Genomic DNA, 18,092 nt, shown 5'->3' on the forward strand with positions numbered 1-18,092 from the left:
ACATGGTCAGGCAGTGTAGCTCAGCTGATGTGAGAGGAGTCAGTAAGGTGTGGTAACTCACCTGGTGTCCTGCCTCTCCCCAAGCTTCCCAAGTTCTCATTGCACAGCTTCCAGAGGGGGTTGTGGCTGTCCATGTTGCAGCCTCCACCACGTGGGGAGGACTGTCTCACGGGGAGATGTTTCAGGGGTCTGTTGGCTCCAGTCATGACACTGCCAGATGAAAGGCCCCATAGTCTCCCCTACACCAGCCTGTTAACAAAAATGCCCATCAGTTGTCCACAGCCACTGTGCCACCTTCAGTGTTCCAGGCCAGTGTTCCAGTGTCCAGGGCTGAATTTATGATGTCCTGCTGGTGGTGCTCCTGTCTCCTGCCATGGCCATCGTGTCTGAACACCCCATGTGCTGTCCACCACACTGCCCAGGGTCAACCCCTCTGCATCACTGGTGCAGGCACCTACACTTGGTGTTAGGAGTCCTGAAAAACCAGAATATTGCCTAACCGAGACATAGCACATTACAGAGGGTGGGTGGTCCTAGTGACTGAAATGAACAGTAGATCGATTGTACCTGGTCAAGTGTGAAAAATCCTCACTTTGGATGAGTGCCACCAGGTGACAACCTTCCAGGCCAGCATGAGAATAGCTGGATAAGGAGTGGAGAGAGAAAAAAAAAAAATCAGTATAATATAATATAAAACAACATAACTCACTTTACATGCTTTATCTCAGAAGTGAGGAGGACACAGAGGTGGGAGCACCACTGGGTTTTATGTCAGAGTATCACTTGGGTCCTATGCCCCAGCTTTCCCAGCAGTTAAAAAGTGCTTACCTGCTTGTCCACTTTACCCCTTTCCTGTCCATCCTGTCATTGCTCCAGGATTGTGGAGGCATCCTGTCTGTAAGATCTGACAGCTTTTCAGAGCAGCATTGCTGGTAGAGCCCCATCTGCCCTCCTCAGCCTGCGCCCACTCCCAGGATGCCGTCGTTTCATCTTTAAGCCTGGGGGTTGCTTTAAAATTATCAGGGATGAAAACCTGGCTCCACTGAAGTCCTTGGCAAAGCTCCCATTGACTTCAGAGGAGCCAGGATTTCACCCTAAGACGCTTTGTAGATTATTGGTGAATGGAAAGCATACGTCTGGCTTCTTGAGGGTTATTATTGTTGGTGGTGACCTCTGCTCTGGCAAGCATTGAGCAAGGCTGGGTTGAGACAGATGGCTAAAGCTTTCCCTGCCACTTCCCCTGCTTCCTCACAGGGGCTTTGCTTTACGGCTCATCATCTTGGATGCTGCTTATCAAGGAATACCTTCCCGTCGCCTGCCGGTGGAATTTAATGCCTGTTTGCCCACATTCCCCTTCCCCCAACGCCAGCAGATCAGCAGATAGGAGACAGAATGGCTGATTAGCTTCTAGCTCCAACCTCTTAGCTATAAGCTGCAAATGCACACACAAGGGTCTTCTTTAAAAAAAAAAATATAAGAGGGAAAAAAAAAGAATAACATTCCCCTGCAGGCAACCTAAGTCTTTCTGTGACTCACGGTTCCTTTATCTCAATAAATTACAACTTGAATAGTAGTCACCCTCTTTTTAAAAGAACTGATTAGCTTAGAGTTCTCCATTTTCTTGCTTCTTCTAGTGCTTTCCTTCCCATCTACATATTTTGCCACCAGCTGGGGTCAAGATTTCTGAATTCTGCGGTGCCTTGTGTGACGGGCTGGAAATTCAGCGGCCACTTTATTAAAACTTGCAGCAAAAGGGGAAATGTATAACGAGTCTGAATTATGGGATATGGAAATGGAGAAAACTGTCCAGTCCAGTTTCCCGACAGTTAGGTGTTTTTTTTCTAAATACCAAATTCTGTTTATTTTACACTCTGCCACATTTTCACTTTTCAATATGCTGCACATTTTTGTACTGATGATGTGCAACTGCAGTGTAGCATTTGCCAAGATGTGGCAGTAGGGGACTGTGGGAATCAGCATGCTGGGCAGTGCTTTTCTAAAGTGCCCAAAGAGCCTGAATTCCGCTGACTTTCACAAGAGCTTGCCACAAGGCAATTTTTGCCTCTTTAGAGAAATGCAGAGAAACCATCAACCCCCTTTCCTCTGCACGCAGTTTTAGCACTGCAGAAGTGCCTGAATTGGCATAGTGGACCCAAGTGTTCAAGAGTAAAGGCTCAGTTCCCTGATTGAGTCACCTTGTTCAGTGAGTCACAGCACATCAGCTGAGGCTTTCCCGGTGGTTTTCCAGCAGCAGTGCCAGGCATGTGGCAGAACTGGCCCCCCGGCCCAGAGCAGGGAGGCAGCCCCCTGTTTTGGCAGCAGTGAGCCATTAAATTGGCTCATCCACTGAACCAACTCAGCCAAATTTGTCGTTAAATTGAAATTATTACATATAATAACAAATAACGTGGCAGCTCACCCTGTGCGTACCTACACAGGCAGTGGGTTCTGAAGGGAAGGAGCTTTACAGGAACACTGGTGGGAGCCAAGAGCAGAATGAGGAGGTGATCCTGGCCCACCTAATGGCTGAAAAAGTTGTAAATCACTCTAAGGGGTGTGTGACTGAGGTTTGAGTTGCCTGATCACTTCTGATGGGTCTTGCACTATGTTCAACAGTGTAGCAGAGGAGCAGCCAGCCTTTCTAATAGTTAAAAAAACCCCAAACACAGCAATTCACACCTTCCACAACTATGGTTTTCAACCCTTCACCTCCCCAGGGAAAATATCACATTACTGATTTGCAATTGGCTTTTTTTCAAGACTACTTTTGTGACTCTGGAGATCAGAAACTTAAATAAATAATAATAATAATAATAATAATAATAATAAAGAACCAGAAAGCCAGCTGAGGCTGAAGGACAGCTCTGCAGCAGGAAAGGAAAAGGAGGATTTCATAGCAAATGCTATGACGGTGAGTGAGATGAAGGGCTGCCTCCTTTTAGGAGTTGCTGAGACCTTCATTCCCACAGGTGAAGAAAATAGAGCTCATTTATTGGTGGCTTCAGATGATATCACCTGAATTCACTTAGGTGATTTAACACAGCTGTAGCACAGCCAGTGCAAGGTGACTAGACCTCCTGCTACTGTGTTGCTGCCCTGGCACAGGCACAGGCAAGGATCTGCCTAGCCTAGTTATGCCTCCTGTACAGGGGATTTGTAGATTTTATTTCGTTGGGTTTACTCAGTCGGTTCCTCTGCTTGATAGTTGACACTTTGTATTTCCTAATATCTTTGTGTAGTGCTTTGTCAGGTCAAAATTATGCCACATCAATGAAACATTCAATTTTGAAACCTGCATATTCTAATGCCTCTCATGCTCAAGTGCTGAATTTACACTGAGGTTTCTAAGCTCAACTTTGAGCCAGTGCTTTAGTAACCAAATAGTATTAATGATAAACATCCCCTTCTATAACGCAAATGTTTCCAGATAAACACTGCACACCACAAACTGACGCAAGTGGAAAAATGCCACAATCCTGTCATTAAAGAAGGACTTTGTTCAACAAAGGTGGCAGAAACATGAAGAGTGAGGGCAGCTTTTTTCCCCTGCCATTTGCCTCTTTCTCTTTCCCCAGATCTGAGCCTGATGACAAACGCTATATTCCCTGCAGAGACATCTGAATGATCTGCAACAGGTCTTTAAAACATCTATGTTTTCCAAAATGCAGGGGAAAAAGCTCTTAGGGGAAGGAAATCTTTGTTCTGTAGGGATTGTGACAACAAGCTCAGCAAAGGCATTTCTGTTACACAGCCATTTGGCTATAAGGAAACAGCAAGAACAGTTACTACTGCAGGTGAAGAAATCATTTAAATTAGCACGTGTCCCTTAAAATTTATTTTTTTTTTAAGCTGCTGAGGTCTAAATTAATTTCTCCTGGACTAAGGATGGTTGTTTGGATTAGATGCTTCTTCCACCAGGCTGGTTTTCGTTCCTCCCGTAGTGCAGCATTTTGCCTGCAATAGCAAACAGGGAGGGACTCCCTGGGGAATGCCCCAGCTAGTAGAGGACAGGAATAACTTGAAATGTGCCTTTAAAGGAGGGTGACATTATGTCAAATAAGGCAACAGAGAAAGAAAACAGATATTCTGGGGCCTCTCATCTAAAGTATTCAATTCTAAGAAAATCGTTCTCTGCTACCCAAGTTGAAGTGTGCTGTCTGGCAAACAAATGTGCACGTTGCTGGTGCTCTCAGACGCAGTTTGGATAGCAACAGCTTCACCTACTGTCCACGGTGGGATGTAAAAGTCTGAGCGGATCTGGGTGAGACGGTCAGAGCACAGAGAGAAGCTTCAGAAAGGTGCTCTGACTCCTGGAGTGTGCCAGTAAATAGCGGGCACAGAGCACAGACACCCACCAGGCACTGGGGAAATCACACAAACGTCTCTTCTGGTCCTACCAGAAGCAGAACTTTTGGACAAAGTGCTGGAGACACACGTCTGGGCTGGCTGGAGGCTCCTCTCTGCACGGCTGTGCTGGCTTTACAGCCACCTCGGGAGGGAGGGAGGGACGGCGGAGAACGGATTGAACGTGCAGCACCTTGGTGCCTGCGACTGAGGACATCGCTAAAGATCAAAGCACGTGTTCATTCAAGGCAGCTGACCTGTCTGTGGAAGATTTTCGCTCCTCTAGTACCCTGAAGACAACAGCAAGTGTGAAACAAAATGGCTCGGAAAAAGCAATACCTGGAGCTCCACCTTGCTGCATAAGACAGTTATTTGCTGCTAATGAACAACTGAGAGTTTTCTTCCCTCTTTATTGGTAACATCCTCGCACAGTGAGAATTGGCTTCAGGAGGAGGTGCCACCCTACACAAATCCTCCCGGGAGGCTTTAGAAAGACTGGTACAAAAAAGGGGGTCGCGACTCACTGTAAACAGCACAGCCCCATCTGATCAAGCCTTGTTAAATAACATTGTTCATTTTATGCAGTTATATCATGTAACAGTTTATACATTTCCAGTGCATTTTCTTATACATAACGTCATTCTTTCAAAATGTGTGATGTGTGGGCTTATTGTTGCTTATTGAAGCTGCTGGCAGTGTTTTTTTTCTGGAAAGCCAACCAGTCTGACCAGCTGGCAGGGCAGTCAGGCCAGCTCCTTGCAGTCTTAGTTCCAGAGTCACCTTTTCGCAAGATTAAAAACTCAGAGGCAGTTTCTAGCCCTAGATCCACAAAGCAGGTGGTTGATAAGATTGTTGGCTCAAGAAAATAGGAACTTTGTGGCTGGGCCTGCTATAAAAGGAAATTCTTTTCCATGATTTACAAATAAATGAACTTCAGTGGAGGCAGGATCAGACCCTGTGTATGAAGAAGTCTTTTTACTGTATATGGAGACAGTAGAGAGATCTTTTTTAAACAAGAAACAACTTCAAACAGAATGAGAAATAGAGAGAAGGGATATGGGGGGGGGAAAAGCAAATTAACCCTTTTTTGACTTCTGGTACTTAACCTCAAGTAGCTTTTTCGTAGATCCCCGGGGGAGTTTTTCTGTAAAATACTACAATTTACAAGTAGGTTTAACTACAACATGTTGCTTTTCAACCACAGAGAGAGAGGAAAAGATCCAATTGACACCTGCTTCAGACAACAAATGGGACACAAAAGATGAAACTCATTTCAAAGGGTCTATTTGTTTGTCCCTTGTCATGGATTAAACCAGAGGGGCCACTATTTCAGGATGGATTCTGCTCCTATTCCAGTCAATGGAAAAAAAAAAGCCTATTTGTGTGAATAAGGCAGAACCGGCCCCTTGGCAAGGAAATGAGTTGGTTGTTGCTGAAGTTTTACTGACAATTCTGTAGTAAGCAGGGATATAGTACTTCTGAAATGCTCGATTTGCAAGCCAGATGTTTGAAATATGAATATTCACACTTGCAGAACTTTAAACAGACCGATGAAGTTTACTGAAAAACAATTGGGAATACAGGAATTTTTTTTAAGAATGCAAGGCACCACAGTACGTTTTAGAAATAGGTTTTCAATTATTTGATTCAAGTCTAACTTAATTTAGAAAATTCTTCCTGTCTAAAGCAATTTCTTCCTGTCTAAAGCAATTTGTGTGTGTGTGCGTAAGAACAGAGAAAAATTGCTGAAATTATGCTTTTTAGAAATTCAAACCCAACGAAAAAAACACGACTACTTCATTGCCAGTAGTTTCATTAAAGGATATAACGAGATGCGAAGCAAAAACTCCAAATATTAACATCGTTAACAGTTTGTGTGCAGGGGTTGTGTTTGCAGAGCTCCCCTAGACACGTGCCCGTCTTTGCACTTTCTGTTTCGGTCCCGGTGTCCCTCTTCCTGGGTGTGGGTGAGGTCGGGAGCTGCTCAGCTCCAACCCAGCTCTGTCAGCCCAAAAGGAGAAGGAAAAAAAAAACCAAAAAACCCTGACACGAACGTTTTGGCAGCTCTTTGTTTCAAAGAGAACAGAACTTTGTCTACTCCTTGCTGTCCTTCGATTTTTCACGGATGCGTCGGTGGACGGGGTTTCCAAATCCCTGTCCCTGCCAAGCAGCAAACCAGATTTTGTCCTCGGATACCTGTCTTTAATCCCCTGGAGCTGTGCTGAGTTTGGTCCACACATTAACTTTTGCTTGGGTATTTAATCACTGGGGGGGTTGTGGTAGTTCGAGCCTGGACTGTTATCTGCTGTTCTGCTCTTGTGATTAATCTCACAATCGCTTTTTTTTTTTCTTAAAGCCTTCAAACTTCAAGCTACATAAGTGGGATATTTCTTTAAACTTGCATTGCTAATGCTGACATGTATAGAGGAAACAATGAAGTCCAAGAGGCTCCAAAGCAGAAGGCAAACCCCGGTAGCCGCAGATTTTAACTCCCACCTCCTTAGCCCTGAACATTCTGGCCTCAAAGCTGCATTTGGGAGTGGCACCCATGGTGGCATTTGCTGCTGCAGAGCACCCAGAGTTTGGAGGCCACCACGGTCAGAGGAGACTGCAGAAAGTGGACTGTGTAGACAACGGAGGAGCAGCCAAACCCATAATAACTGGTGTGTCACAGAGCAGCAGCTCCAACACAGGCATGAGAAGGTGGTGATGGTGCACAGGGAAGTGCTAACTCTGAATTTCCTGCCTTTTGTAGCCCCTTCCAACAGCGTTAAAATGCCATTAAGAAATAATTTTGTGCTAAATGCTAGGTTTTAGCATGCGTTTACTGAGATGCTTGAAATCTGATTTCTGCCCTTTTAACTCCCGATGGTTCCTCGAGGCTAAAGGACACACGGGTTTTGCAGTCAGTTTAACTCTTCTAATTTGAAAATGGTACAACTTAAATACTGGGGTGTAACTGCCCCCTCTCTGCAGGTAGGGATGATGCAAACATAAAGTGTGTTCCAAGCTGCAGGAATGATCTATATGAGTATAAAGCACCTTTAGCAGTTAACTCACGTTCGTTAGCGTTTTCACTAATTTAACAGTTTCAATTAAAATATCATATCCCCTGACTGAAATAGATAAAAACAATCTGTGTGTAAATAGATTATATAAAAGGACTGGAAGGCATGGTAATTCCTGCTTAATAATGCAATTAGAGACACTAGGGCTGAAGAGATCAATTGGATGTGTGTGAAATTCAAGCTGCTGATTGTAGATGCATTAGATAATAATAATTAGCAATGATTAAGGGTGCTGAGCCTGAATTCTGCCCCAAGTATGCCAAGAAAAGTCAGCCATGTTATAATTAATAACTAATAAATAAACTAGTTTAAACTGGACAGTATTTAGAATCCAGGGGAGAAATGAATGTGTAAATGTTTAAATTGGCTTGCCTCTTTCTTGTGATCATCAAGCCTACAGTATCTTTACAAACGAGTTAGGTATGGCAGCTTTCATTCTGGCTCTAGAAAACACACGGCAATCCTCTCAGAAGCAGTCAGACTACAGACAGTTCTGGTTTGTGTAGTGCAGTGGTTATATCTATAATGGCATCTACTTAATGTAGAAATCAGTACCAACTCAAATAGTTGATACAATCCTTAAAGAAATAGAGGACTTGCAAGCTTAAGATGAAAAGAGAGGTGATACCTCTCCAGTCCACTGGCATTCTTTGACTGTTCCAGCCAAATACCAGACAAAGCTTACCTGGCCTTGCAGAAAGACTCCTACCTGAGGTGATTAAATGAACTGAGCAATCATGGTTGAAAGGGCAAAATTCTGCCACTGACTGAAAATTATTTAACAATAAATGTTAAAAAAAATTCATCCACATGTGTGTCTATCTATCTATCTATCTATCTATCTATAAAAACCTGAGATGTGATTGCTACATTTAGTGGGTAACACAAAATGATAAAGCCAAATGGAGCTGAAGGAAAATCGGAACAAACTCCGTTCCAAATAGACAATGCAACAATGAAGAAAGTCTGAGTAGAAAAATGTAGTGGAAATGATGTTGCAGAAATACTCCCATGCATTGCTTGATGCTCAGGGAAACCTCCTAACCTGGGTGCCAGCATGAATGATCAGCAGTTTGTGACAGAGCTGGGAAGAGCTCAGAAGAAAAAGCTGTGAAGGATGGGGAGAAAAAAACACTGAAAATATCCTCTTGCTGTCATTTCAGTTAGTATCTTAAGTGATATCAAAACTAGAAACAAAGAGATAAAATCCACAGGACAAGTGGGGCTAAGGGAACTTTCCCGTGTGAGAAGGGGCCTAGACAGACCACAAGGAAGGAAGGGAGCAGACATACAAGTGGACAGAAAAAGGTCTGGTAAAATAGCAATGGGTTTGCACAAAGGAAAATTATCTCTTCCGTCCTATTGGACAGAGAGAATGCAGCATCTTTAATTGATATCACTTCTGAAAGCAAAAAGGACCATGCTTTTTAATAAATAATACCCAGCACTGTAGAAATGAGCTGTGGGATTCAGACAGGAAAGTGCTGAAACCAGAAGAACAAGGAATTTCTCTGTAAACCTAAGCATTTTTACAAGACCAAAATCTCTTTCCCAGATAGCATAATATTAGCAAAATCAGTGGTGTTCCATCTAGTTTTTCATGTGGACTCCTGCACTTTTTTTCAGTAGACATATGGATCCCTGTGCAGTTCCTGAGCCTACTGACATTGCTTTTGCTTTTCTCAGCTGCCTGTTGCTGCCCCACAGATTCATAAACTGCTGCCTGAAAGTCTCCTTTCTAAAGGATTTCAGCCCTGAGAGCTCAGGACACAGTCATCTCAAGACCAATTAAAAAAAACAACTAGTGATGGGAATGGAAAGATTCTCCATTGGACTTAATTATCTAGGGCAAGGAGAAAACATCCCTTTCATCCGGGAATTGCATAATTGTTTATTATGGGCTACAGTCTCTGCTTTAAAATGAGTGACAAAACTCATATTGAATTAAATGGAAGGAGGATTTGACCCATGAGGGCTCAGACATTTTGAAGCATCTGATTTGCTGATCACTGACAAAAAAACCCCTGGCAAAAACAGTTCAGTACTTAGACAATATACTTGCAACGTTTGATAAGCCTCTCTCTCCCCCCAAAAACCCAAACCAAACAAGAAACCTTGCCTGATTCTGCCTGTCTTCATAGTGTATGTGTATATTTATGAGAGAAACTAAGTTTGCCTATTGCCCAAGTGGAAGTCCAGGCCATACAGAGCAAATAAATTTTGCATGTAATTTGGGGGTTTCCTTAGGCCCAGGAATGTGTTTGTTTATATATTATAAAGTAGAGGTAGAGTATAGGAAATCCAGAAATAATCAACACTCAAAAGACTGGTCAAGGTTATCATTACAAATAAAGAAACCAGGCTAAGAGACCAGTTGTAGTCCATGTTAGGCTGACAAACTGGATTTTAAATTAAGTTTTAGCTGGAATGAGTTTCTGAAGTTATTTTTAGCCTCAGCCATGTGAGAAGCACATGGCTCCATAAATACATTCCCCTCAAGAATAAGTTAATGGGGGTGGGGTGTATGGAAGGAAACAACCTAAACAATTCATTTAAAGTTAATAACCCAGTCGAGAATTTTATGGCTTTGTTTTTGAAACATTTGTCATAAAAGTGTGATTCATTCTTGCACTAACATGCATTCACAGACCAACAGTGAATGGGACAGTAGAGTGATGGGAGGATCCAAATGGGCCTTTCTTAGCCTACAGCATCCATGGGCCCACCCCAAGCTCAGCAAGAGGGGAATTATTCACAAGAGCATTTTGGTGCAGCTGTGGTGGGCTCTGGCTCTGAAACGCCCCACAAAGGAACCTGCCCTCTCCTCTGCTGTTACAGAGAGGGCTTGGGGAGAGTCAGCCTGCATGAAACCCTCCAGGCATCGTTTTGGAAAACTGCACACAAGGAAAAAAGTAAAGAACAGAACAGTCATGCAATAATGTTCATTTTCCCCAAATATACAGGGAGGGACTCGCTGAATGCCCTGAACACATTTAGTCTTCCAGTGGAAGAGGGCTCTTCCAAGAGAAAGGACTTGTGCAACAGAGATCTAGTCTGTTTTCCCAGCTACATCAGCAGATCTTACAGAAAGGCAGTAACTCCTCTACAAACCTTCTCTCTCCTCTGGGTGGAGATAAAGATGACAAAGGACTGGTGCAATTAAAACGTATCGTTATATCCTCAGTCTGCAAGCGTTTCAGTCAGGAGATGCTCCTCAGCTTTAGAAAACAAAACAAAAAAAAAGGGAAAAAAATAAAAGGGAGAGATAAATGGGCCTATGGAGCTTGTTTATTCTGGTTCATCCCCTGACCCAAGAGGTCACAGGCCAGTTGCTTTGGTGTTGCAGCTCCCTGGGTCCGAAGGTTGATGAGCATATTCAATCCTGGTAGGAGAGCAGACACACAGGGCTTGGCTGCTTCTGCAAGACAGAGGCATTTGGGGTTTTCTGCGAAGCTGAAAGAGGCACCAAATTGCTGATGTGAAGGTGAATTTGGCACCCCGTCTGGGGGTGACCCTCTGAGGGTTTTCCAGGACCATCTGTGACCAACAGGGTCATGAAGCAAGGGCAGCTGGATCTCTGTGCTGGTGAAGGGCCTGGAGGACTTAGCTGGCCACTCCAGTTTTGCAGCTTTATTGTTTATTTTTGTCATGCTGGCTGGGAGGCGTAAAGATTTTTCCCTCATTTTTCACAACTGCTTTGTTACATTGGATTTCCTCTGGCAGATGATCCACATGAAGGTTAAAATAAATGCAGTTCTGTAAAATCCACAAAAGGGACTTCATTGGGTGAAATGGCAATGAACTGTAGTTTTTGGCATGCTGAAGCCCGGGTTTCACCTCTCTGCTCTGTATGTCCATGTGTGTATCTCTGACTATGGACTTGATTTTCTTAAACTCTACAGAGGAGTTTATCTTTCGTTACTTCTACTGTGGACTACTGGCTTTGCCCCTTTTCAACTTACAGATCAAAGATGTTATGTAAAAACAGTGCAATTATGACTAAAATAAACACTTTAAACTCTGTGATTTCATCCAGATTTTTTTCTCCTAGGTTTGTATTAACACTCGTGTGACTCAATCAGCATTGGTAGCAATAAAATACACACGATAATCCCCTGCTGATCCATCATTTGTACCCAGAAGACTCAAGTTGTGCAACTTGTAGTTTATTTCCTTTTTCTAGCCTCTGTCAAAAGTACATGCCCTTATGAAGTGTACATGTGATACTTAGTAATCAAAAGAACAGCTAATTAATTACATCCCACCTCCTCATATGGAAAATGGATCTAAACTAGCATCTAAAACACAATGTGTTTGCTTTAAATAGCCAAATGCTGAGGGACCAGAGTGATCTGTGGGGAATTTCTGGCACCATATGAAGATTCTTTCAGCCCTCGAATCCCCCACCCTTGAATTCTGTGGTGGGTTAGTAGGGAAAGGATATAAAAATGTGGAATTTTTTTTAAAGACTTTTCTCTTTGTTTTCTATTCTCCTTGGCTGCGCTCTTATATTTTAATAACGTATAATAGTAAGGAACAAGGAGGGTCATTCAAAAATATTTTTTAATCTTTATTAGAAACAGATTTTTTTTTTTTTGCCTTTTGCTGCTGCTGGACCACATTTACCTACAAAGTCCTAAAATGGTTGAAAGAACTGCAACCATAGCTTCTACTTAGGGGTTTTGAGGGGTGCCCACACAAGTCTGAATGACTGCTGGCAGTGGAGAATACCAGGCTCTCACCAAGTTTTTACGTGCTGCTGACCACTTCAGTACCAAGGCATTTCCCAGGGGTCCAAAATTAGATACCAGAATTGCTCTTTTGCTTCTGAAACAAAAGAGATGCTTTGCTTAGGCCTGACTTTTTCCACTTAGCCCCCCTTTCATTAAGGCATATTTAACTTTAATTCACCATGATGGCACAGTGGGATGAATTTAAGGGTTTTGGTGAATGAGGAAGGGACTGCTCATGTATTAGTAGCCATGAAGTGCCACAGCAGCAAGAGATGAAGGAAACACTAGGTCTCAGCTGTGATGGGAGTTAGTTCTCTTGCTTCCAAGAGCACATGTACAATTGGGCTTTTTTATGGCTTTATATATACTTGCACTTTCAGACTTAATTCTGTCTGCACCAGAAAAGGAACTCTAAATGTCTGAAGAAGGCTTCTGTAAGGAATAAGAAAGGTATAGGGAATATGAGAGTTTAGAACAGAAGGTTTCATAATTCAGAAGTATTAAGGCTGCCCCAGCCTATTCCAGTAGTGGGAATGGATGCCTATATTTGCTTTTCCTTCATCCCACATGCTGTACAATCCCAGCATTTGTTGCCATTGGCAGAAATGAACAATAAAGCCTCCTATCACTGGAATGAATGGATTTCTTCCAACTGTGGGCATTTCTATTTCCTGCCCAGTTTGTAAAGCATAGTCCATTCCCCCAACTTCCATGCCATGGAGAAGATCTCTCATTTCTATTTAAAAGAAGTTAAACTTGCTGCTAATAGTTATTAAGACTGATTAGATGATCCCAGTGCCTCACTTACGCACACAGGCAGAGCTACTGGGAATTGAATTGCGGACATCACCTCTTATACTACTTGGAATGTAACATCAGACTATTAGGAACATTAATATAAACTAGCAGTCATATTTAAAAACAAGTAAACAACAATTAAAAAACCTCATAAAAATTAGAAACACATGATTTTAAAAGGAGGAGAATGTAAATGTTTACATACAAAAATGTTTACTTACAAAAAAAAAGCAATATAAAAAGAATGGCCATTTGCCTTGTATAATGCATGAAGATGTCTGGGCTTCTCCATTCTTATTTTTGACTTTTTAAAAAAACTCTCAGATGATTAGAGAAAAAATAATCACTAAAAAAGAGTAAAATGACATTTTAAAATCCCATGAGACATTCTCATTAGACGGTATGCATCCCACCTCATGCTTTTTGATGTAGTTACAATGGAATTTTTTTTTCTTCATAAAGAATGGAGGAAAGGCAACTCCAGTAAATACTGTGTACCTACAAAAATAAATGGATAAACAGCATGTCACTCTGAGTTATCTTGGGAAAAATATCCAGCAGAAAATACAGCAACATCACAGACATGCAGACCAAGTATCTTAAACCAGGCAAAGTATCTATTATTGCTTGTTTTTATCTTTCTCTAAAGGGAAGCTATGTTTGACCTCTAAGGAAGGTCAACAACTTAATTATTGTACTCGAGACAAAGCTACTCTGTGCACAGGAAATGAAAGCTAAAGAGAAGCACTTTGAAAAGAAAGACGTTTTACTCTCTTAAATAAATGAGACCTGCAAAATTCAATATTGTTTTCATCCTGACCAAGCCTTCTGGCTGGACGCTAAGTGATGTTCATCGGGTAAAGACAGGAAATCCAGGAGCCTTCCTGCCTTTGCAACACAAGTAGCAGGGCAAAGCAGCTTGGAAGACAGTAAAAGAAAAAAAGGCTGTACAGGGAGGGGTCTCACAATCATACTTCATTAGAAAGCCAAATCCACTTGCTTGAGGAATGAACACCTTGAGTCATTTTGATTAAAAAAAAAACCCCATTCACTTCTTATTTTAGGACACTGCTTAGAAGAGGATAGTTTGGATCTTCTAAGGAGATGCAGTTGGAAGAACAAGGAAGAAGAAGAGCAGTTAGGCTCTGTGACGTGCCCCTTCTGACAGAGCATCTAACACTACAGTTAATCCAAATACACCCAAACAGAAAGAAAAACAAACAAACAAACAAATGGATGTGTCACCATCACAAACTATAAGCACTGTGCTCTGGTGCTGAGCTTTATAACTAATACTGCTCTGCCAGCTTGTACCTCAGTTTTCACTTTACTGCCATACATGGCTATGGAAGGTTTGACTGATCTTTAAAAATGCCGTGCTGTTATTTGGGTCTGAGCTGACTGGTGCTGATCAGGCCAGAAGGAAGGACAGCCTGTAGCTCACCGAAAGCAAGGAACAGTACAGCAGGAACGTGGAGCATTAGGGTTATGGAGGGAATCCAGCTTCACCCAAAAGCTCAGAAAAGGGATGCTATTCACCAGTGTTGGAAAGCCATAAATCTTTAACTGGGGTGGTCTGGCAAAGGGTAAATCACCAGCCACAAGCCTTTTCCAGAGAAAACATGCCATTTGCAGTGAATAATGCAAAGACTGCAGCCCTGCTCTGGGTAGGGGAGGTGTCCACTTTACCATCAATGTCCAGATAAAAACAATCTTGGGGTGTTCCTAGTCAGATGAACATGGACAAGTGTTTACGTGTGTGCTACTTCTTTCTAGAGCTTAACAATAACAAACTTTGTGCCCATAAGCAAGAACCTCCATAGAAATGGCTGGATTGTCACCAGTGCAGTGTTGCAGCTTCTCCTGTGGTTAATGGGAATTGCCAGCAGAGCACACTGTGACAGCCAGGCTGCTTCTGGACTGAAGACCAGGTCTCCCACCACCCACCACTGCAGCATGGCCTATTCCCACCCTGGGGCACAGCCAAGAACTGCTGCTCACCAACACCTCTGGTCCGTCCTCTCAGGCTCCGAAATACCTCCCTGGTGTTGTATGGAGGAGGGTGAGAAGTCCAAGAGGGTGAGGAAATCCCTTCTGGTTCCCTAGCTGACATATATCCCTGCCTGTGGGGCTGGCTGCTGCTGCTCATTTTTGGCAGCTTACCTGCTCACTGATGACTTAACTGGATGATGGTTTTTAAGAGCACCCCAGGGATTTACAGCTTGTGTTACATTTTCAGAAGTCACAAAGAACTTAGGAGCCTGCATTTATAGTAACGCAAGTGGCAAATCAATAAGGTAGGAGACCTGTGGAAAAATCAATAGTAGTCATGCAATGGGAAGCTATCTTAACCCCCACTCACAAGGAAAATTACGTTAGTTTGCACGGATAACTTAATCCTGGCATTGCTCACCATTTGAGTACTTGACAAATTCTTTCCTACCTGAAAGGAAGGACAACAGGAACCGCTGTGTCTTGAAGGGTTTATGAGCTTTAAGAATGCAAGAGTGACCTTTTCCAATCCAACATCATCATTTATCCAACAGATCTTTTCAGATGTTTTGAACTCTCTGATTTCCACAGGGCCTTGTTTCTTCTCTTAAAATTGTCAGAGCTGTCCTAAAACTAGACCCCTTCCATGTAATTGGCGTGTGTGATACCTGACAACAGTCACAGATCCAAGATATTCACTATTGATGATAAGGCATTTCAGAGGGAGAAGAAACAACTAAGTTTCAGGTTGAAACTCAGGTACATCCTGCCTTTCTCCAACTTGTGGGAAAATGGGGAAAAACTGTCCTAAGCAGGCATATTTTTACAGGAGTCTGTGCAGTGGCTGAGCACAGAGTGGTCTGCCTAATGAGAACAACCGATTATGCAGATTTAACACAAACACATTTGAGGATGGCTAGGATTGGATTCAGTCTGTCCACATATATATACTGACAAAGCCCACAGCCTGTATCTGGGCCAAGGCTTTCACAGTCACTGGTTCCAGGATGTAAACTGTCATCTGCAGTCTTTGTTCTCAAATGTCCTCAAAAACGTTGCATTTTGCTGGTTTAAAACACATGTTCAGAGGACTCTGCTTTACTGAGTGTTGCAATTTGCCTCATAGACTTGACCTGTCTTGTTTATTTACCACTATGGCATATCTGCAACTTTTCCAGCAGCTGGTTTATTTATTTTTTCCTTTCAAATCCTTCATAACAATAATGAATAGCCTAGGGGCAAGGACAAATCATTGCAGGACCTTGATAAAAATACCCTCCTGATTTATCAATTTACTCACTTAATATGTGTTACATTTTGGGTAGTGATATTTAAAAACTATTTTGTACCACCATTTTTGTTATCAAAACTATGCTAACTGGTGCCATTTATGTCACCATCACTTTAACTCAATGTGAACTATTTTGTGCCTCTGATTTCCCTGCAGTTGTCTCAGAACTGGCCTATAATTACTTGGGGAGGCTGGGAGAAGGGGCTCACCTCCTTCATCCTTCTAAAATAATGAAGCATTTGTCCAGTTCTAGGTCTCTGGAATTTCCCTAGTAACTTATGAGGTAAGGAGGTCCCCAAGAGGTGTTGATATAAAGTAAAGACTGCTATAAGCAAGAGACAAAAATCTCACCCTTGAGGCTTGGAAACGATGTTGTAACACTTGGATTCAACCAGATCAGGATGGAAATGGATAATATTTGTTCCTGTGGATTAGTAACCTGTCCTGCATTTGATTCTGATGTATTCATTGCCCTTAAAAGTACACTCAATTTCTGCAATTCATGTCCATCTAGAATCTCCAGTGTCAAATTACTGAGTGGTGCTGACTCCAGCAGCAGCATGATGTGGCTGGATTACCAAGCACTGCCTGGTTTCCACCTGTTACAGTAAATTTTCTGCATTCACACTGAACTGTACCCCAGCCTGCAAACAGCAGCACAACTGACCTAAATTGCAGGATTTTATGAGACCTCCTAAAGTAGGCAGTTTTACCTGGTTTTAAGTTTCATTAGGGAAGCTTTGCTCCAGATTCCACCATTTTTAAGGGTAACAGGGCATCACCATGCCTGTTAAAAATGGGAGACAAGGATTCATCCTTCAGGAGAACATCGCTGCCTGGAGACATCACTAGGAGACAGTGTTTGACAGCAGACATGTTTTTCTAGTTTTTCTGATTTTTTTCTCAACCTAATTTTAAAGGCCCAGAAAGGCTTTTCCCTACTTGTCTCCTGTTTTGCACTTGTGTATTTTAAGGCTCTGCATACATGGAACCATTTTAATGGGACAGCAGAGTTGCACTGAAGTCCCAGAGTGCCTCTGACAGATGAACAGATGGCAAAAAAAGTAAGTAGTATCCAGCAGATACAGCCCTGAGGAACAGCATGAAGTATGCCCTGCAGTACATGCAGTTACATCCAGTTGACATTTCTCCTACATGCACTGGGGAGATATTTATGCTACTGCAAATTATGCCTGTCTTTGACATTAAAACATCTGAAATCAGATCCTAAACTCTGAGGAAAAAGGGTACTTAAACATTGATACAAAATTAAGAGAAATCCAGCAAGAGAGGCCTCCTTGTCTAATGATCTGCTTTAAGAGACCCCCTACAGACTGTCAGAAAACACATAGATTCAGCTACTTTCCCTCATTCTTGTGGGGAGAACCCCCCAAAAAAACAACAACAACAACAAAATCCCCCCAAAAGCCAGCTAGGAGTGAGAGATCCCTCGTCTTTGTTTTGTTCTTAGGGTACCTTCTATCTATTTGCTCAGGATATTATTTTCCTTTCATCAAGAAATATGGTTTTCTCAGATACACTGTTTACATGGGCACAGGGTCAATCTGTGCATTTTCTTCCACCCCTACTCACAACAGAAAGAAAAGAAAATTGCACAATTACAGAACAGCTTTCACCATGACTTTTAGGGCTGATCCAATATCAGCATTTCTCTTTCAAGAATAACTCCCACTCTCAACACCACAGAGGTAGAATTGGTCTTGATTCTTCATTAAACATCCAGAGGGCCAGATACCCTGCTGGAGTGTGTTAGGGTAGAGGATGCTGAGCTCAGAGAGAAAGAGCTCCTTTAGAACCAAAGTTCCTTGCAGTTCTTGTGGAATCTGAAGGTTAGTTGCCCCAGAT

The 18,092-nt window shown here is 42.5% G+C and overlaps 1 protein-coding gene across 2 annotated transcripts in view; it reads right to left on the reverse strand.

The window, feature by feature from the left end:
- SPTLC3 (serine palmitoyltransferase long chain base subunit 3) overlaps positions 1–18,092 on the reverse strand; it is a 125,363-nt gene continuing 107,271 nt past the window's right edge. The window contains exons 21-22 of one of the 2 annotated variants that reach the window (XR_003535877.1): positions 568–642; positions 1–475 (exon numbers count right to left, since the gene is read on the reverse strand). The gene's annotated coding sequence lies outside the window, so the exon portion shown is untranslated. Of the gene's footprint in view, positions 476–567; positions 643–12,219; positions 12,237–13,356; positions 13,442–18,092 lie in introns of those variants that run through there. The other variant, XR_003535878.1, reaches the window with a different exon arrangement.

The sequence above is a fragment of the Neopelma chrysocephalum genome, unplaced genomic scaffold (genome assembly GCF_003984885.1).
Source record: "Neopelma chrysocephalum unplaced genomic scaffold, ASM398488v2 Primary Assembly neopelma1_91, whole genome shotgun sequence".
Lineage (NCBI taxonomy): Eukaryota > Metazoa > Chordata > Aves > Passeriformes > Pipridae > Neopelma > Neopelma chrysocephalum.